The sequence below is a fragment of the Erinaceus europaeus genome, chromosome 3 (genome assembly GCF_950295315.1).
Source record: "Erinaceus europaeus chromosome 3, mEriEur2.1, whole genome shotgun sequence".
Classification (NCBI taxonomy): Eukaryota; Metazoa; Chordata; class Mammalia; order Eulipotyphla; family Erinaceidae; genus Erinaceus; species Erinaceus europaeus.
The window spans coordinates 15450274-15472294 of NC_080164.1; the positions used below are offsets into that span (position 1 = coordinate 15450274).

Genomic DNA, 22021 nt, shown 5'->3' on the forward strand with positions numbered 1-22021 from the left:
CTGGCCTGACTGAGTACGGCTGACCTTGGCTGAGGTCACAGACCAACAAAGCAAAGAGGAAAGAAACCCCAGCCTGCAGGAGCTCGCCTGATGGTCTACAAAGCTTTTCCTCAGCGCTCCTGGGAATGTCCTCTCCCCCCATCCCCCCATGGGGAAGAAAGCGGCCAAGTGTTCTGGACGGGGTGGGTGGTGCTGGCTGCCTTACAAGCTTCCCTTCTGCCACTGAGGGGTGTTTCTGCAGGGGAGGGAGAGCTGTCAGGGGCTGCATTGGGCTCTGCTGGCCATGGGCATTTGAGCAAGAGTCCCAGCTTCCCTGGGTTTAGTTTCACCTTCACGAATGAGGACGCTGGGCTGGACAGTCTGTGAAGGTCCTCAGGCCTTAGGTCTGCTGCCTCTGATGGTTGAGGCAGCAGGGGCCTTCAGTGGGGTCACCCTGGCTGCAACGTTCCAGAGCTGGAATGATGAAGACGTTGTGATAGAAGGCTCTTTCTGTCTCTGGGGGTCCCGACCTGGCACCCTCATGCCGACAGGTATTCTGGGATGGGTGTGGGTCAAGGATTCCTGCTTTGTGTACATGCAAATAACACGGAATTAATTTCCCTATCCCATTTGCAGAGAAGGAAAGTAGAATTAAGAGAAGGTAAATGCTTTGTCCAAGGGTATCCAGACCATTCAACCACCGTTATTAATTAGTGTTTACAGTTTCACCAACTACTGATTTTATATCAGAACTTAAAACTGTGGTTGGGAGTCGGGCAGTAGCACAGCGGGTTAAGCACAGATGGTGCAAAGCACAAGGATCCCAGTTCGAGCCCCTGGCTCCCCACCTGCAGGGGAGTTGCTTCACAAGTGGTGAAGCAGGTCTGCAGGTGTCTATCTTTCTCTTCCCCTCTCTGTCTTTCCCTCCTCTCTCCATTTCTCTCTGTCCTAGCCAACAACAACAACATCAATAACAACAACAATAATAACTACAGCAATAAAACAATAAGGGCAACAAAAGGGAATAAATAAATAAATAAATATTTAAAAAAAAATAAAAAACAAACAAACTGGTTCAGCCAGCCAGGGAGGTGGCTCTGTGGTGGAGCACAGGACTTGCATCAGTGATGCTCTGGTCTCCTTCTCATTACACTAATAATAATTTCCTCTCCTAGGGATGTATCCTATGGAACCAAATATGCCCATCCAAAAAGATCTGTACCTATGTTCTTAGCAGCACAATTTGTAATAGTCAAAACCTAGAAGCATTCCAGGTGTCCAGCAATAGATGAGTGGCTGAGCAAGTTGTAGTCTATATACACAATGGAATACTACTCAGCTATAAACAATGGTGACTTCACCGTTTTCAGCCGATCTTGGATGGACCTTGAAAAATTCTTGTTAAGTGAAATAAGTCAGAAACAGAAGGATGAATATGGGATGATCTCACTCTCAGGCAGAAGTTGAAAAACAAGATCAGAAGAGAAAACACAAGTAGAACCTGAAATGGAATTGGCGTATTGCACCAAAGTAAAAGACTCTGGGGAGGGGGTGGGCGGATGGGGAGAATACAGGTCCAAGAAGGATGACAGAGGACCTAGTGGGGGTTGTATTGTTATATGGGAAACTGGTGAATGTTATGCATGTACAAACTATTGTATTTACTGTCAAATGTAAAACATTAATTCCTCACTAAAGAAATAAAAAAAAAGGTGAATTCACCTTTTCATCTCATCTAACATCACCCCAGAACTCATCCTTAACTTGGGCCCCGCGGCAACGAAGTGGCTCGCTTCATTCCTGTCCCACATCTTGGAATCTGAATCTATGCCCAAAATTTGGCGTCGTGCCAAGATAATAGCAGTTTTGAAACCAAAGAAAGACCCAACACTGGCCGCCAGCTATAGACCAATTTCTCTCCTCTCCGTGTGTTACAAACTCCTTGAGAGGCTGCTTCTGTCACGTATTTCTCCTCTTACAGAGAAATTCCTATCACCCGCCCAAGCTGGTTTCCGCCCAGGAAGATCTACCTGCGAACAAGCCCTGGCCCTCTCAACTTACATTGAAAATGGATTCCAGAAGAATTTAAAGACGGGTGCTGTCTTTGTTGATCTCACAGCAGCCTATGACACGGTCTGGCACCGTGGTCTCCTAGTCAAGATCTCAAGATGCCTGCCTCCATGGGTGGCCAACACTATATCGTTTCTTCTCCAAAACAGAAGATTCCGGGTGCATCTGAGTGACAAGTCTAGCAGATGGAGACTTGTCTCAAGTGGCCTCCCCCAGGGCTCTGTTCTGGCTCCTACACTATTTAATATTTACATCAATGACCTCCCAGAAACTTCTTTAAGGAAGTTCATCTACACCGATGACATCTGCTGTGCAACTCAGGCATCCAAGTTTGACATCCTTGAGGAAACACTCACGAAAGACATGTCTCTGATATCTGATTACTGTAAAAAATGGCAACTAATCCCTAGCACTGCAAAAACGGTATCATCTGTTTTCCATCTACACCATGCCTCGGCCTTGCATGAGCTTAATGTGCAGCTTGGCGATACGAGAATCCGGCATGAAGCCCAGCCAGTCTATCTTGGCGTTACTCTCGATCGCACCCTGTCATTTCACGAACATCTCATAAAAACTGCAGCAAAGGTGGGCGCGAGGAATAACATCATTGCAAGACCGGCCAGCTCCTCATGGGGTGCTAGCGCTTCCACACTATGATCATCATCTCTGGCATTATGCTATTCCACTGCAGAATACTGTGCCCCAGTATGGTTCCGTAGCCCCCATGTCCACTTGGTCGATTCCAAATTATATTCCTCCATGAGGATAATTTCTGGAACCATCCATTCCACCCCGGTTCCATGGCTGCCAGTTCTTAGCAACATCACCCCGCCAGATATTCGTCGGGATGCGGCATCATCTAAGTTCATTTCCCACGTCTACGCTCGACTGGACCTGCCAATATACGCGGATATCTTCGCCCACCCTGTCCAACGCTTGACGTCTCGTCATCCAATCTGGTCCCCTACGCCTACACTGAACTTCTCTGTTCCAGACTCTTGGAAACAGAGTTGGCAGTCAGCTGAGGTAAAGAACAAAAACCTCATCACAGACCCCTGCAAGCGTCAACCCGGCTCTGACCTAGCACGTTATGATTGGGCCCTCCTCAGTCGCTATCGAACAGGCCATGGCCGGTGCGCCGCTATGTTCCATCGCTGGGGAGCCAGAGACGACCGAACTGCCCCTGCAGCTCCAGACAGACTATGACCCACATAGTCAACGACTGCCACCTCTCCAGATTCAAAGGAGGTCTCGAAACTTTACATCAGGCTCAACCTGACGCTGTTGACTGGCTACGGAAGAAGGGCAAACGCTAGAAGAAGAAGAATGTCATCTTGGATGGAGCTTGAAGGAATCATGTAAAGTGAGATAAGTTGGAAAGAGAATGATGAATATGGGATGATCTCACTCATGGACAGAAGTTGAGAAATAAGAACAGAAGGGGAAACACAAAGCAGAACTTGGACTGGAGTTGCTGTATTGCACCAAAGTAAAGGACTCTGGAGGGGGTGGTGTTCGGGTCCTGGTGCTTGATGGTGGAGGAGGACCTATGAAGGGGGTCAGAGTGTTTTGCAGAAATCTGAGAAATTTTACACATGCACCAACAACTGTATTTACTGTCGTTGGAATAAACTATTAATTCCCCCCAATAAAAAATCAAAACTTAATAATTGGGGAGGGGAGACAGCATAGTGGTTATATGAAAGACATTCATACCTGAGGCTCTGTGGTCCCAGGTTCAATCTCTAGCACTAAGCCAGAGCTGAGGAGTATTCTGGTCTCTCTCTCTCTCTATCTTTCACTCTGTATCTCATTAAAATAAAGTACGTAAAAATAAACTGAGACTGGTGAGGATGATCTATACATTTAAAATTATAACTTTTAAAGTAAATAAGCTTTAAGTATACTTAAAAAGAATTTTTTTTTTTGCAGTTTTTTTTCTTTTTTTTTTTTTCCTCCAGGGTTATTGCTGGGCTTGGTGCCTGCACCATGAATCCACCGCTCCTGGAGACCATTTTTTCCCCTTTTTGTTGCCCTTGTTGCCGTAGCCTCGTTGTGGTTATTATTATTGCCATTGTTGATGTTGTTCATTGTTGGATAGGACATAGAGAAATGGAGAGAGGAGAGGAAGACAGAGAGGGGGAGAGAAAGATAGACACCTGCCGACCTGCTTTACTGCCTGTGAAGCGATTCCCTTGCAGGTGGGGAGCCAGGAGCTCGAACTGGATCCTCACAACGGTCCTTGCGCTTTGCGCCACATGTGCTTAACCCGCTGCGCCACCGCCCGACCCCCTTTTTTGCAGGTTTTTTTTATTGTATTTACATATCTGAATTGAAGCAACACATGCAAAAACAAAGCCAAATGCACACTGGCTTACAGTCTGGTCCTTAACACACAGGCACAGCCTCTCATCTCCCCTTGGTTGGTGCCTAGGAGACACACCAGGACCGCCTTGTCCCTTCATCCTGTCCCTTCAGTCTGTTCCCCAGAATCCTTTGCTTTGGTGCAAAATGCTCCACCCAGTCCAGGTTTCACCTGATGTTTCCCCCTCACTGTTCCTTGTTCTTAAGTTCTAACTATATGACTTATTGAAAATGTGAGGTAGTTGGAGGTTCATCTTCTTGCTTGGATTACTGGCAGGAACCAGAGGATGGAATGAAGAAGAAGAGATTTCTCCCTCTTCCCCCTCTCCCCCTGGTATATATACATATACATATATAGTGATTTAATATTGGTTTACAAAATTATAACATAATAGGGATATAATTCCATTCACACCATTCCCACTAGCAGAGTTCTGTCTCCCCATTCCTTCCATTGGAAACTGTAGTGGTACTCCCATGGTCACAGATATGGGTTGAATTATTTCTCTAACTATATGTTTATATATATTTGCCCATTTTCCCTCTATGGTCTAACCTTCTCTTTCTTTTTTTTTTTTCTTAATGATTTTTTAAAATTTCTTTATTGGGGAATTAATATTTTACATTCAACAGTAAATACAATAGTTTGTACATGCATAACATTCCCCAGTTTCCTATATAACAATACAACCCCCACTAGGTCATCTGTCATCCTTCTTGGACCTGTATTCTCTCCACCCACCCACCCCCACCCCAGAGTCTTTTACTTTGGTGCGATACACCAATTCCAGTTCAGGTTCTACTTGTGTTTATTAGTCATTTAATATTGATTTACAAGATTACAGGAGTACAACTCCACACCGTTCCTACCAGAGTTCTGAACCCCCAACCCTCCACTGTAAGCTACAGCAGTTTGCCTAAGGTCTGCACTAACGGTTATTCTGCAGCTACTTGTCTATATTTGTCTATATTTGTCCACTTTTTAAGTAAAAGGAATTTATATAAATAAAGTGAAGGGTGTGCCTGTTACTGTCTCTGAAGACAGTAGTCAGGGGATGAGAATTCAGTCCACAGAGGACTGCTGAAGCTGTTTGAGTTAGTGCGAATGTGCACTCACCGGAATCGTGTGTGTGTGTGTGTGTGTGTGTGTGTGTGTGTGTGTGTGTGTGTGTGTGTGTGTGTACATGCGCCCCATAGAGAGCTCTAGCTGTTGCCACTCTGAGTTGGGAAGCAGGTGTGGGAGGGGTCACTGTGACTGCTGGGGCTGGTGTGGGGTGCTACATGCTAGAGTCCCACCAGCCAAGGAAATCAGCAGTGAATTCCTACCTCAGTCCTAATCAAGCCGCAAAAGCTGGTGCCTTCAACTGCCAGTCTGCTGCTGGTTTCTGATTGAGCTGCCTCTCACTCGGACACTTAACACGGCCTGTTCCCCAGGTAAGCACTTGCAAGCCCTGTTTATAGGTGAAGGAGGAGGAGGAGTAGTAAGAGGAGAAAGAGAGGGAAGAGCAGGAAGAGAAGAAGGAGAACAAGAGAGCTAGTGCCACACAAGGGAACCAGCCTGTAGTCAGTGCACATGTGCTGGCCTGTGAGAAAGTCTGCCAGGAACACTGGCATGCTGACTCCTGAGTGAGGCATCACAGAGCTGATTGGGAATTTCCTTCCTTCCTTCTTTCCTTCTCCAGCACCAGAAGGGCAGAGAGAAACTGAGAAAGGAAGAGGAGATAGGGAGAGAGAAAGAGAGACACCTGCAGGACTGTTTCACCACTTGTGAAGCTTCTTCCCTGCAGGTGGGGACTGGGCTCTTGAACCTGGGTCCTTGCTGTTGGCAACGTGTGTCCTCAACTAGGTGTGCCACTGCCTGCTGCACTGCCTGCTGCACTCCCCGTCTTCTGCTGTTTTAATTAACTAATCATTCGGCTTTGATTTGTAGCAGTGTCGGAGATTGAACCTGGTACACACACTCCCAATCGCCCTGCCAGTATCTTCATTCATTCATTCAGACAGAGAGAGAGAGGTGCAGGGCACCCCTCCCCCACCCATGCAGCCTCCTCGGTGCTCCTCCCATGAGTCCACAGTGCTCCCTGTGAGCGCCCAGAAGTGTGAGATCTGTGCACTGACTGCTGGCTCACGTTACCTCAGTGAGCAGGCAGGGAAGCATTGGGGAAGACGGCTGGCATGGGGACAGTCACTGCTCTGTTCTGTCCTGCATGGCTGCTCGATGCCCTGCTAGAAGCCGCCCAGAACCCGTGCCAGCCGCCGCCAACCCTCTGAGCCACAGCCCAGCCGGCCCCCGGCACCAGGACAAGTGGCTCTTTGAGAGCTGTGGCGAGGGGCCACCAGACTACTTCTGTGCCAAGAGCCAGCACAGGAAGCTGAGCGGGAGGGCTGTCACCCTGGGCAGCTGGGAGGCAACTTAACGGCAGGATAGTGACAGAGGACCCATAAACAGGGCCATCTGGTGCAGGGCCCTCCAAGCACAGGCCTGCAGCCTCTCCGGGGACTCACTAGAGCTTGGGCCGAGCCCTGAGTCCCAGGCCCTGTTCCTGCCTGCCCTGGGATCCCTGCTGAGGATGGCTCAGTTCTGGCCTTCCACAGCTTGAAACTAAGACTTAAATCTCACAGTGACACACATGGATTTCTTTCCTTTCTTTCTTTCTTTTTTTTTTTTCTTTCTAGCGACACATGGCAGCTTGTGTGTGTGTTGGGGGTGTGTGTGTCAGGTGTGAAAACCCTGGCTTTGGAACCCGGCTACCCTGTGGCCATTGGCGGGGCTTAGGATAAGTGATTTAGCTCTGCTAAACCACTACGGAATGGGGACAATGGGCCCGCAGCAGTGTAATCCAGACGCTTAAATGAGCTGATGCGTTCAGACCCATTAGCCGGGCTTTTGCAGGCAGGCCCCAGTGCACGTCAGCCAAGAGAAGTCACAGGGGAGGCTCTGGTGCATCACCGGCTGCTATCAGGCTTCCTGTGGGGACAGGACCCCTCTCCAAAGTCTGCACACGAGGGGCTTCTCCACTCTCCATGGGGGAAGGGGCTTCTGCAGGACCTGCCTCTTTCTAGCCTGTGGGCTGCTGTATGCTGCTTGCCGTGGGCACTGCCCACCCGCCTGTCTCTCTCAGCAGGAGCACCCAGGGCGCCCATGCGCACTTGCCGCTTCATTGTAAATGGGTCTCGGTCGGCCATGAGTGCCTGCTGCGTAACGTGCCCCCCCCCCCCCCCCCGGGTCAGGCTCAATTTAAGACTTGCCCTGAAATTTTTTGCTCAACTCTGATGCTTGCTCAGGATTCCGTTCTGCATTTCAAACATGTCCCCTTGGTCCCTGCGTTCTGTTTCGGCAGCTTCCCGGGCACGGGCTCTGTTTTGTGTCACATCGCCACCACTGGAGCTGTGACAGAGGAGAGGGCTGGAGTTCGGAGTGATGGCCTCGGGGCCTCGGCTTGTAAGAGGCAGAGTTTGCCTTCCTGTGGGTGCGTCTACATGTTTCCAGCGCTCATGCTCTGCCTCCTTCAGTCTGGCTCCCTGACAATGAGGCTTCCTCTGCTTTCTATATTTGAGGCTGCGTGCTCATTTGGAAAGCTGGGGGTGAGTAACCCTGCTTTTTATAGGCCGCCGGATGGCTCCAGTGGGAGACCGGACGTGCGACAGGGATGGGGAGAAGCAGGCAAACATCTTCAGCCCTTCAGTCCTGCTTTCCTGTTCTCGGCACTGCCCTTACATCTCCAGGTTGCTAGCACTTTCCAGGGGCTTATCCTCCCCCCGAATGCTGCCAGCTCTTTGAGGACAGTCTTATTCCCCATGGTTCACTAAAATTGTTAAAAGAACTCTATTAATAATCAAGATGACTGAAGCCGAAGTAGGTGGAGGAAGAAAGGAGTTAGTAACACGCCGGCCAGGAGTCAGATCAGCTCTGAGAATCTCCAGGCCCTGAGTTACAATGAACTTTGGTTTATATATCTTTTCTGCAAGTGTAAAAGCTAGCAGGGCTACAGAAGCTGACGTAGCCAGAAGCTATTGGAAGCAAGCAGACAAGAAATATAGAATCACATGTGGCAATTAACTGTAGACATGGTTAGGCACATTCTAGAAAACATTTCTTTGTCTTTCATCTTTACTGATCTGCATTCCACTCAAGAAAGTTCAGCTTGGCCATCATAGTTTCTGCTTGTTATCACTTGCTCACGCAGAGAGGGTCAGCCTGCTTTTTCTTTGCTCAACGCCTGCACCGTCTCTGACCTTGGTACATACCCAGTCTTTTTACACATTCTTAACCCTTTATTGTACCTTTAGTCTTTCTGTCCTCTGTTGAGGCCTTTTTACAAATGCATCACAGACATACACCATCATTTTATAAACATATACTTATATCTTAAGCATATCCAGGGGCTGAAATTTTGAAATTCCTTCTCAAAAAATATATATGTATATATTTATATTTGCTGGGCACATAGCATACTGGTTCTGCAAAAAAAAAAAAAATTCATGCCTGAGGTTCTGAGGTCCCAGGTTCAATCCCTAGCACCACCATAAGCCAGAGCTGAGCAGTGCCCTGGTCTTTCTGTATCTCTCTGGGGCCAGGTGGTGGCGCACCTGATTAAGCACACACATTACAGTGTGCAAGGACCCAGGTTCAAGCCCCTGGTCCCCACCTGTGGGGGGAAAGCTTCATGAGTGGTGAAGCAGGGCTGCAGGTATCTATCTCTCTATATTCCCTCTCCTTTCTCAATTTCTCTCTGTCTCTATCCAATAATAAATAAATAAATAAATCATCTACACACACACACACACACACACACACACACACACACACACACACACATATATGTCATTGTGCCTTGCAGTGGGTCTTCAGATGAGTACGTTTCTGAGTGGGGAAGCCCTTGCAGATACAAATACATACACAAGCTCTCACCACCCCACCCCCATCCTGCTCTCTGCAATCATTTATTAGGATTTCCTGAGTTTAAAGACCCACAAAATACTTCCTTCCACTAAGGTAACCTGTGCACTGCTCACACCACCAACAATGCTGACAGTGTGAGCGGAAGATGCCAGCACTCTGTGGATGGTCTCTGGCATCTGGACTGTGCCACGCCTGAAGCAGGTGTCAGCAGCCCCCTCCCGCAGGTGGGGAGCAGCGGCCTGTGTGCAGTAACCTGTGTGCTCAACCGATTGTGTCCCTGTGTCTGAGACCCCAGCCCCCACCTCTGACTGGAGCACGCAGGATCTGTTGTTTTATCTTTGGCAGCTGCATCTACTCAGATCTCTGGTTTTCTGCCCTGTGCTGAGAAGCTGGAGCCTGATTTTACAGACAGGCTGCAAGACGCTCTGGAGACGCTGTGACACTAGGAACTGTCAGAAGATGACAGGTGCAGACGCTGCTGGTCTGAAGGCTGAGCTCAGCATTCAGATGGGTAGAAGCTGGGTGCTGGAGCCTTGTCTTTGAACTTAACTTCCCAAATCGGGGTCTCCTTTCATGGACGTGGGGTGCAAATACAAGGCAGCAGCCTCAGAGGCTAGCTCTCTGCTGGCGTTTGATGGCTGGGGGGGAGCAGAGCAGAGAAGAGCAGAGCAAAGAGACTGCTCACCATTTTGACTCGAGAGGCTGGGCAGGCACCCAGGGCCTCGGGCTAGTGCGTCACCAGCCTGGTGGCCTCCCTGACCCAGTTTTCTCAGTCCATTTCCGAGCGAGAGAGGAGACACCACAGCACCACTTGACCATCCTCTGAGTTCCCTGGTGCTCCCACATGGTGCTCGGGATCAAACCCAGGGCCTCACACATAGCCATGCAGTGACCTACCTGCTGAGCTATCTCCCACGCCCAGGGTCATTTCTAAGGGGCAGGGGAGGGAGATGGGACATTCATGTGAAGAGAGCCAGTGTGCACTTTGCCCAGGGCCTTCCTCCCCTGGGTTCAAAACCCACTGAAACAAGAGCTACTAAGGGTCTCCTACCTGGCTATTTTGTTCCCAGTAGTAGCCACTGGCTTATAGTGGATTAAAAAAAAAAAAAAAAAGAGTCCTGGTGGCGTTAGTGATGGCTGAGCTGGGATAAAAAGCATGGGGGGGGGGAGGTAGCTCACCTGGTAGAGTCCACACGTTACCAGGTTCGAGTCCTCCGGCCATCACATGGGAGCACCTGCATAGGAAGCTTCCCGAGTGATGGAGCCATGCTGTGATGTTTCCCCACCCCTTCTACTTAATAGTAGTAGTAATAATAATAAGTGGGGGAGAGTTTGTCAGTAGTGCATGAAGCTACAGTGAAGTCCTGGCTGAGAAGGTGGGGGAGATAGCATAATGGTTATGCAAAGAGACTCTCATATCCAAGGCTCCAAAGTCTCAGGTTCAATTCCCCATACCGCCATAAGCCAGAGATAAGCAGTGCTCTGGAAAAAAAAGAAGAAAGGAAGAAAGAGAAAAATCCTGGCTGGGGGAAACAATAGAGGACAGAAGTGTGGTAGGTAACAGGTTACAGACAATTGTAAAGATATATTTATTCATGAGAGAAGGAGGACCAGACATTATTCGTGGACAGTGGTGTACCCAGTAGAGCACATGTGTCACCGTGCACAAGGACCTGGGTCCTCACCTGCAGGGCGCAGCTTCATGAGCGATGGAGCCGCGCTGCTGGTGTCTCTCCCACTCTCACACTCAGTGCCCACTCACTCACAGCTAAGCTAGGCCTCCACAGTCACTTGACGTCATCCCCTTTTCTTCATGGCTTCTCTTCCTCGACTGCCCCATGTGCTGTGTGACCTTGGGCAAGCTTATTAACCTCTCTGTGCTGTGGTTTGCTCATCTGAAAAGTGCCCGTTCTAACTCACGGGATGTGTTGAGAATGCAGGCTGCTTAGGCCAGGCACACAGTAGGCACCCGGGAAATGTCAGCATGCTCTCTCTCTCTCTCCTCTCTCTGTGCACAGGAGGCGTTCTCTTCCTCCCAGTTCAGTGGGGACCTGTCTCTTTTAAGTAATACTCCAAATTAGCCTCCTAATGCCTCCCTGTGCCCTCGCCAGCCCCCCCCCCCAGAAAAAACCTGCTCTGCACATGGGGAACATTTAATTAGTAGGTCCTGATTATATGTTCCATGTTCCTGTTGAATGTACTCTTGCTGCTATTTTTACCAGCCAGCAATATAAGGTATCTGAGGGCAGAGACCTCAGCTCTTTAAGTGTCTCCACGTCAGCAGCTTGATGTGAGCCAAGGCTTGGTGCCACCTGTGAAATGAGAGTGACTGTGTCTGCCTCTGAGACTCTGTCCAAAAGGGAACGCAGCCAGGCAGAGGAGGCATGTGCACAGGGTGTGGCCCTGACACCCAATGGGAAGTGCTACAGCATCTGAGGAAGCTCTCTCCCTCTGTCTACCTGAATGCAGAGCGGCCAGGAGGGGTGGTGAGGCTGTGCCTGCATGAGGCCCTTACTGTGCCAAAAAAAAAGGGGGGGGGATTAGGCGGTAGTGCAGCAGGTTAAGCACACATGGTGCTAAGCAGGAAGACTGGAGCAAGGGTCCTGGTTCGAGCCCCCGGCTCCCCACCTTCAGGGGAGTCGTTTCACAGGTGGTGAAGCAGGTCTGCAGGTGTTTATCTTTCTCTCGCCCTCTCTGTCTTCCCCTCCTCTCTCCATTTCTCTCTGTCCTATCCAACAACAATAGCAACAACAACAATGATAAACAAGGGAAACAAAAGGGAAAAAATAGCCTCTAGGAGCAGTGGATTTGTAGTGCAGGCACTGAGCCCCAGTGATAACCCTGGAGGCAAAAAAAAAAGTGTCTTTAAAAGCATTTTTAAAAGTCTTTATTTATTTATTGGATAGAAACAGAAATCTAGAGGGGAAATTGACAGATGATAGGAAGAAAGATAGAGAGATACCTGCAGTCCTGCTTCATGACCCACAAAGCTTCTCCCCTGCAGGTGGGGACTAGAGGCTTGAACCCCAGTCCTTGTGCACTGTAACATGTGCACTCAATCAGGCGCACCACCACCCAGCCCCCACACTTAGTGTGTTGCCTGGCACAGGTCCACTCAGTGACACGACAGTTGTAGCTGGTCTCTGACCCTCCACTCCCATCCCCTTGGCTGCTGGATCCTTGGCACTCAGAGTGGTGACAGGTGTCCAGCTGGGTTTGGGTTCCGGTTAATGGTTGTTAACACCTGCAGGTGTGCAGAGCAGCGGATCAGCTGGTGGAGCTTCGGGCTGAGGGTCCCAGTTTGACCCCTGTGACCACATGTACCACATGCTCTGGTCTCTTAGTTTCCCCTCTCTCTCTCTCTTTCTCTCTCTCTTTTTATTTCTCTTTCTCTCATTCTATCTCTCCCTTTCTTTTCTCTCTTTCTTTCTCTCTCTTTCTCTCTCCCTTTCTTTCTCTCTCTCTCGATTCTCTCTCATTTGTAATAAATAACTTGAATCTTAAATAAACCCAAAAGTTTATTCTCTACCTCTTTCCTCCTCCTCCTCTTAATTCTTAAATGACAGAAACAGAGAGGCAGAAGGCAAGTGACACCACAGCACCAAAGCCCTCCTCAATGCTGTGGGGCCCAGGCCTGATCCTGGGGTTTGCGTACATGCTAAAGCAGCGCTCTGTCCGAGTGATCTCTATCTCAGGTCCAAACCAAAAAGTTTTTTTTTTTTTTATCTTTATTTTTGGATAGAGACAGCCAGAAATCAAGAGGGGAGAGAGAGTGATTGAGAGATACCTGCAGCCCTGCTTCACCACTCGTGAAGCTTTCCCCATGCAGGTGGGGACTGGGGGCTTGAACCTGGGTCCTTGTGCACTATAACCTGTGTGCTTAACCAGGTGCACCACTGCCCAGCCCCACCAAAAAGTTTAAGGACCATACTTGCTCTCAAATTCCATTTATCTCTATCCTACCTTCTCACGTCAGTTGGGAAAGAGGTTTTAGTGATCATGATCATAATCATACCAATTGCAGGCTGGAGACTTAGCTCACTGGGTAGGTAGGGTGTCTGCATGGCCATGGTTGAGCCTGCTACCATGTGGGAAGTGCCATGGCACCAAAGGAAACTCCAGTGTTGTGATATCCATCTCTCTGTTAGTCTCTCAGTCTGTCTGTCTCTCTCTCTGAGTGACAAAGTGATGTGGAGTGGTCAGGTTGTCCATGTGTGAAGTATGGACTCCATAAAGATTAATATTATACTAATGACAAGGATAGTGAATTGTAACTTTTAAAATATGTATTTTTTATTAAGGGGTTGGGCGGTGGCACACTGGGTTAAGCGCACATAGTATGGAGCACAAGGACCCTCACAAGGATACCAGTTTGAGCCCCTGGCTCCCCACCTGAAGGGCGATTGCTCCCCAAGCAGTGAAGCAGTCTGCTGGTGTCTTCCCCTCTCTATCTTCCCCTTCTCTCTCCATTTCTCTCTGTTCTCTCCAATAAAATGGAAAAAAAATTAGCCGCCAGGAGCAGTGGATCCATAGTGTACACACCGAGCCCCAACAATAATCCTGGAGGCAAAAAATTATATATGTGTGTATGTATATTAATTTATAAAATGGAAATATTGACAAGACCATAGAATAAGAGGGGAACAATTCTCACCACCAGAACTCTGTACCCCATCCCCTCCCTTGAAAGCTTCCTATTCTTTATTTCTCTGGGAGTATGGACCCAGGGTCATTATGGGATGCAGAAGGTGGAAGGTCTGGCTTCTGTAATTGCTTCCCCACTGAACATGGGTGTTGGCAGTTCGGTCCACACCCCCAGCCTGTCTCTCTCTTTCCCTAGTGGGGCGGGGCTCTGGAGAGGTGGGGTTCTAGGACATATTGGTGAGGCCGTCTGCCCAGGGAAGTTAGGCTGGCATCATGGTAGCATCTGGAACCTGGTGGTTGAAAAAGAGTTAAGGTATAAAGCAGAACAAGTTGTTGACTAATCATGAACCTAAAGGCAAGAATATTGCAGATGAAGATTTGGGGTCTCCATTTTGGAAAAAGCTAGTGGGTCTATTTTAGGTATATTCCAAGGGGCCCGTGACTTTACCAGTTTTTGCCTGAGTCTGACAGCTAACATGCAGGTGGGCCAAAGGTGCTGGCTGGGATGATGGTGTCATAGTTGGAAAAAGGACTAGAAAGGTGGATCAGGGAAGAGAGTAGCTCCCAAATATGGGAAAAGCCTATAAATATTGTTAACCGTAAACCCCATAGGTTTCATCTGGGACCCATGTTCAGCACAGGAACCTATGTAACTTCTACATCCCTGTAGGTCTGAGCTCACATTCTGTGGTCATGGCTAGGAACATTCCAGGCTGCACTAATTTCAGGACCCATCTTCCTTAAGTGGTAGAGTATGTTGCCCACTCTCCCTGTAGAGAATAGAACATTCCCTACCATTGTTGATCCACATTGAGGGCCAGGTCCCGTAGGGTCCCATTATGCTGTTCTTGATGGAGATGGCCAGTGGCAGTAAAGAAAGGGGTCTGTTAGCAGTCTAGGCCCATTATGTCCGTGTGGGAATCCCAGGACTCCTGACTATAGGACCCCAGGTGATGGGGTGCCCTGGTAGTGCCCTGGTAGTGTCATCATTAAAGTATGCCAGTCTCTTGCCCTCATCCAGCTTTTGTGATCTTTACTTTGTCTGACAAGGTTAGCTTTGGAGTACTTGAGGAAAGTCAAGTAGGAAGTATGTGAGGAGGGTGTGTAGGTCTATTAAATGTATATTTTTATTGTCTTTATGTGTTTATTGGATAGAGGCAGCCAGCCAGAAATTGAGAGGATGAGAGAGATAGGAAGAAAGACAGAGAGACACCTGCAGCACTTCTTCACCACTTGTGATGCTTTCTTGCTGCAGGTGGGGAATTATAACTTTAAGATTCTTTCTTTATTTATGAAAATAAGAGCGAGGGCCAGAGGAGCACCACTCTGGCACATGCGACCCCAGGGCTTGAACTCGGGACCTCCTGCTACTAGTCGCTGAATGCTCACTAGAGAGTCTCCAGTCTTCAGGCTCTCACTTGGGTCTGGTCCTCACAGCCCAGTGATGGAAGCCCTGTTGTTCTTTCTTCCTTTTCCTTCCTTCCTTCCTTCCTTCCTTCCTTCCTTCCTTCCTTCCTTCCTCCCTTCCTCCCTTCCTCCCTTCCTCCCTCTCTCTCTCTCTCTCTCTCTTTCTTCCTTTCTTTCTTTTTATTTCTTTCAATTCAATAGGACAGAGAAATTTAGACTAGAGAGGGAGGGAGGGTGAGAGAGAGAGACCTGCAGCACTGCTTCATTGCTTTTGAAGCTTACCGCCACCACCTTCCCCCCCCCCCCCCCCGCAGGTGGGGAGCAGAGTTTTGAACCCTGCCTGTGGAGCATGGTAATGTGTGTGTTTAACCAGGTGCACCATCACCTGGCTTCCATTCAGTTCCTTTTCTCCATCAACCTCTTGCAGGGCGCCATCCAAACCCTGGGAAGTTGGCAGTTAGTGGAGATGGGAAGGCCTGACATTAAATCAATGGCCTGCATTGCATTTCTTTCCTCTTAACTTCCTACCTTCAATTAAAGTTCTTATCAGAGTCAATAAGATTGGCCGGAAATTGAGGGGGGTGGGGCGCAGAGAGCTGGAGCGACTGACAGCTCCTGGCCCAGACTGTCTGCGGGGGACTTGGCTAATCAAATCTGTCTGGAAAACCGGACCTGCCTCGCTCACCACGGGCCCTGTCTCCCTCCAGCATGACAGCACCCTCTTCTGGCTTCCTCCCTGGACCAGGAGAGCCTTGTCTTTGCCCCCGAGGATGCTCCCCTTTGCTGAACCCTCAGCCAGACCTCCTCCCCCTGCGCGCCCATCACCTGTCAGACCCCAGCAGGCTCCTGCCCGCAGTGCTGGCTCTAATTGCTGTGTCATTCAGAGTAATTCAGAGAACCAGGAAACAGCAGTGGGGGATGATTAACTGAAGCAGTCTGGTCCGAAGATGGCTGGTGAAAAAGAGGAAATCAGGTTTAGCATAGGCCATGGGTGAGCCCAGCTGGGTGTGCATTTTATTTATTTATTTACAGACAGAAGCAGAAAGAGTGAAAGAGAGCACAGCACCAAAGCTTCCTTCAATGCTGTGGTACTGAAGTCAAACCTGGGTGGCGCACAGCACAAAGCAGCGCACTATCCGAGGGAACTGAGATGAGCAACTTTAACATTCACACTGACAGCAAGAGCCAGGACAAATACACTGGTATCTTGATCACGGACAGTGAGATCCTGTGGGATTTCAGTTCACTCCTTCCTGATTTTACAAGTTCATACCCAAGTAGTCCTTTCGTTTCTATTTAGTTATTCGTTTTATTGATAGGAGGGAGAGGGGTGGAGAGGGGAGGCAGAGAGGGAGAGAAAGACACCTGCTTCACTGCTTTGCACGTTTCCCCTTTGCAAGTGGAAACTGAGGGGTTTGAACCCAGGTCCTTGTGCATGTTAATGTGCCTGCTGCACAGGGTACACCACTGCCTGGTGCCCCAAGTATTTCATTGAAAAGAAAAAATAAGTCAAGGGAGTTGGGCAGTAGTGCAGCGGGCTAAGCGCACGTGGCCCCCGGCTCCCCACCTGCAGGGGAGTCACTTCACAAGTCTTGAAGCAGGTCTGCCTTTCTCTCCCCCTCTGTCTTCCCTTTCCACTCTACATTGCCCTCTGTCCTATCTAACAAAGATGTCAATAACAACAACAATAACTACAACAACAATGAAAAGAAAAACAAGGGCAACAAAAAGGGAAAATAAATAAATATTAAAAAAAAATAAGGCAAAAGGAAGGGGCCAGGTGGTGGTGCATGTGGTTAAGTGCACATATTACCGTGCACATATTACAGGGACCTGGGTTTAAGCCCTTGGTCCCCACCTGCAGGGGAAAGGCTTCATGAGTAGTAAAGCAGAGCTGCAGGAATCTCCCTCTCTTTTCCCATCTCTGTCCTCTTACCCTCACAGTTTCTCTCTATCAAACAAATAAAGTCAGAATAAGAAAATAAGGCCAAAGGAAAACCTTTTTGATTTTCTTAAATTGTTCTATTTTGTGATATGGCTGAGGGTTTTTTTTTTCCTGTTTTAAATAAAATTTCCACTGTTATTTTTTTCTAATATATTTTATTAGATGGAAAAATAATAAAGAAGGAAAGTGTGTGTGTGTGTGTGTGTGTGTGTGTGTGTGTGTGTGTGTGTGTGAATGGAGTGGAGGAAGAGACTTCACAAACACTGCTTGTGAAGCTTTCCCCCTGTAGGTGGGGACCAGGGACCTGAGTGTAGGTCCTTGCACACAGTGGCATTAATCAGGCACACCACTGCCTGGCCTGAGTTCTCCTTTCATGGACTCCTCGGTCTTCACTTCATCCTTAGACATCCATTCTGGGTCTCTTCCTTTTCCAGGAAGTCCTCCTGGATTCATCCACCTCCCAGAAATGTCTTCTGTAGTAGGGACTCCTTAGACTCATGGTGACACAGCTTCAGCAAAATGCATGAGGGTCTTATGTCCCCAACAAGAGAGTAAGTTCCTTGGTGGCAGAACTTGGACTTTTAAAAAAATGTTATTTATTTATCTACTTATTTATTTATTTAGAAAGATAGGAGGAGAGAGAAAGAAAACAGACATCATTCTGGTACATGTGCTACCAAGAATTGAACTTGGGACCTCATGCTTGAGGGTCCAGCGTCTTATCCAGTATGCTACTTTCTGGATCGCAGTACCTGGCTGCTTTAAACTTCTTCCTCTTCCCCACCCAGCAAGGACCTTGCCGGCTCCTGATGTTCAGATCACAGCAGCTGGATGCCAGGACTGGCTCTCAGGGGAGGCACTTGAGTCTGCCCTCCATCCTTCACCCCTTGCTTTCTGAACCTGCTCTTTCCCACTCATCATTCATCCATCCATTCATTCATTCATTCACTCATTTGGAAGGGGTGCTGTGCAGTTAACCCTCAGTCAACTTCTACTGCAAATAGCTTAGAAATGGTAAGCTTGCTTGGCTGGGAAGCCCAGGCCTGCCTTTAAAAGGGGATTGTAAAGTTAAGAAAACAAATATGAACTATTTTGAGCAAAAAGGCCTTTTTAATTGGTGTAGTGGAGAAGGCACAATGTTTACGGGAAGGAAGCTGAGGGCAAGGAGCAGAGGCAACTCCCGGTCTCACGCTGATCAAAGGCCTCACACTCACCGTCCGCGTTCCCCCTGGGCTGGCTCTACCATGGGGGGGAGTGGGGGGGGGCGGGGGGGTGGAGAATGAGCCCTGGGGTCACCTGGAAGTGGGGGGGGGGAGGACTAGTCTTTGAAGTCCCTGAGCCTCATCACACAATAGAGTACGGAAGCCCCAGGTTCAATCCCCTGCACCACCATAAACCAGAGCTGAGCTGTGCTGTGGAGAGACAGAGAGAGAGGAGAATGGAGAGAATTGAGGGCCGACAGGCTAGCTGGACAGTGCACCTGCTTTACCACCTGCAAGTCCCACCCCCTCTGGTGGACACTTCAGTGTCTGTCTCTTGTTAATGATTTTTTAAATTTCTTTATTGGGGGATTAATGGTTTACAGTTGACAGTAAAATACAATAGTTTGTACATACATAACATTTCCCAGTTTTCCACATAACAATTCAACCCCCACTAGGTCCTCCTCTGCCATCATATTCCAAGACCTGAACCCTCTCCCCCACCCCCCAGAGTCTTGCACCAACTCCAGTCCAAGTTCTGCTTAGTGTTTTCTCTTCTGTTGTTAATGATTTTAATGGCTTTTCAGCCTGGCTCACAGAGACTCACAGAACTACATTTCCCTAGAACCTCTGCATGACCTGTGACCCAATGCCATGACTCTAGCTTTCAACGAGTTTTCGTTACAAAACACTGTGCAAATTCAGATTGCTCAGCCCTGGACAGTAGGGACTAGAAGTGTGCCGGTTTCACATCAGGGACTGAGCGAGTCGGGCAGTAGCGCAGCAGGTTAAATGCACGTGGCATAAAGCCCAAGGACTGGCATAAGGGTCCCGGTTCAAACCCTTCACCTGCAGGGGAGTCACTTCACAGGCGGTGGAGCAGGTCTGCAGGTGTCTGTCTTTCTCTCCCCCCATCTCTGTCTTTGCCCTCCTCTCTCTATTTCTCTCTGTCCTATCTGACGATGACGACATCAATAACAACAATAATAACTACAATGACAATAAAAAACAACAAGGGCATAAAAAGGGAAAATAAATAAATAAAATATAAAAAAGTTTTTAAAAAAAGAAATAACAACAGTAGTTAATAACAACCATCAGAAATAAGTGTAAGGTAGCCTGGGAGGTAGCGCAGTGGTAAAGCTTTGGACTCTCAAGCATGAGGTCCCAAGTTCGATCCCCGGCAGCACATGTGCCAGAGTGATGTCTAGTTCTTTCTCTCTCCTCCCATCTTTCTCATAAATAAATAAAATCTTTAAAAAAAAAAAAGAAAAGAAATAAGTGTAAGACATATAATATTTATGAGAGGAAGAGAAACCAAAACACTGCTCTGATGGATGCAATGCCAAGTGCTCAAGTGAGTAGTCCTGAGCTGGGGAGCTGTCTCCCCAGACCCCAGGAAGTATGTGGCAGCATATGCCTCAATCTCCCATAACGATGGTTTCCAGTTTATTTTTATCTTAGTTTATTTTAGATGGAGACAGAGAGGCAAAAAGAGAGTGAAAGAGAACACAGCACCAAAGTTTCCTTCAGTGCAGTGGGGGCTTTCCTTCAACCTGGGCCGCATACACGGCAAAAGGTCTCAAACACTTTAAAGTGTCTTCTGTGGTCCTCTGCCCCTTCTCTGTATTCAGAGAGCTGCTTTGGGTTCACCTGCTTGCGGGCAGAGACTCTCCATAGCTCCTCTCACTTGCTACTTTGTTAGGCACCCAGCCCGGCCCTCTGGCCCCGGTTCCCAGGCTCCTGGCCTTACAGTGTGTGGGGCTTTCCGTCCTCAAGCTGAGGCCCCAAGAAATCCCTTTGTTGTGTGATCAGGTCACTTTCTTTAGTGGAACAAATATGATGGAAAGGTCGTAGGTTGTGTTTCTTTTTTCCAGTTCTTTCCTCCTGCCAGGATCTGGTCAGCTATATGACTCCCACTTACCTACCCCAACCTCTTTGAAAATCCCACTGTAGGGCTGGGCAGTAGCGCATTGGGTTAAGTGCATGTGGTGCAAAGTGCAAGGACCGGTGCAAGGATCCTGGTTCAAGCCCCCAGTTCCCCACCTGCAGAGGGGTTTCTTCACAGGTGGTGAAGCAGGTCTGCAGATGTCTATCTTTCTCTTCTCCTCTCTGTCTTCCCCTCCTCTCATAATTTCTCTCTGTCTTATCCTACAACAGCTATAACAAAATAACAACCACAACAAGGGCAGCAACAAGGACAACAAAAATGGGGAAAATAGCCTCTAGGAGCAGTGGATCCATAGTGATGGCACTGAGCCCCAGTGATAACCGTGGAGACAAAAAAAAAAAAAAGAAAGAAAGAAAGAGAGAAAGAAAGAAGAGAAAACCCCACTGTGAAAGGCAAAACAGTGCTACAGGTCTCTCCCCTTCCATCACTACTACACACACAGGATCTGGTCAGCTATATGACTCCCACTTACCTACCCCAACCTCTTTGAAAATCCCACTGTAGGGCTGGGCAGTAGCGCATTGGATTAAGTGCATGTGGTGCAAGGTGCAAGGATCCTGGTTCAAGCCCCCAGTTCCCCACCTGCAGAGGGGTTTCTTCACAGGTGGTGAAGCAGTGAACATCTTTAACATTTTCAGTGACAGAGAGTCTATCGCACTGCTCAGTCTGGTTTATGGTGGTGCTGAGAATTGAACCTGGGACCTTGGAGCCTCAGGCATGAAAGTCTTTGGCATAACTATCATTATGCAATTTCCCCAGTCCTCCTTTCCCTCTTGATTTATCTCTGTCTCTATCCAATAAATAAATAAATAAATAAAATATTTTTTTAAAATAAGCTAGAAAGGGTGGGGGTTAGATAACATAATGGTTATGCAGAGACTCATGCTTGAGGCTCCAAAGCCCCAGGTTCAAGCCCCTGTACCACCATAAGCCAGAGCTGATTTGTGCTCTGGTAAAACAAACCAACAGTAAAGCTCCACCATGTTTATCCCAGGAGGTAGCACAGTGGGTAGGTAGAGTGCCAGACGTGGAAGCATAAGGTTGAGAGTTCAATCCCTGGAATCATATATACCAGAATGATATTATGGTTCTCTCTCTTTCATAAGTAAATGAGAGAAAGGGAGAGAGAGAGAGAGAGAGAGAGAGAGAGAGAGAGGAAGAGAGAGAGAGAGAGAGAGGACCCTTGTGGTTGTTAAAAGAAAAAAATTGCAGTCAAAGAGGAGAAGCCCTGCTGCCTGGTGCCACAGAAAACCACAGACCAGCCCATAACTGACACCCAGAGGGAAAGGCCTTTGTTTACTGCAGCCCATAGACCAAGGAAATGGGGATATTGCTCAAGTCTGCAGACGGGTAGCAGGAGGGGCTAGAAACTTCTCATGCGTCTATTTCTTGAAAAAACTGAAAGTGGATTTGGGGCTAAGCCAGACCTGCCAGGCCTTGAGGCCATCAAGTTATGAATCTAAAAGGGTTCTTCTTTCTTAGTTGGTCTTTAGCTCTGTTATCTGCCTGGGAAGCAGAAGACAAGGAGTAATAAGGACAAGTGTGGTGTTCTGAGT

The 22021-nt window shown here is 48.3% G+C and overlaps 1 protein-coding gene across 2 annotated transcripts in view; it reads left to right on the forward strand.

The window, feature by feature from the left end:
* EFR3B (EFR3 homolog B) overlaps positions 1-22021 on the forward strand; it is a 90533-nt gene that overhangs the window by 15026 nt on the left and 53486 nt on the right. The window contains exon 1 of one of the 2 annotated variants that reach the window (XM_060186677.1): positions 16551-16597. The exons of the other annotated variant lie outside the window; for it this stretch is intronic. The gene's annotated coding sequence lies outside the window, so the exon portion shown is untranslated. Of the gene's footprint in view, positions 1-16550; positions 16598-22021 lie in introns of those variants that run through there. 2 annotated transcript variants of the gene reach the window in all.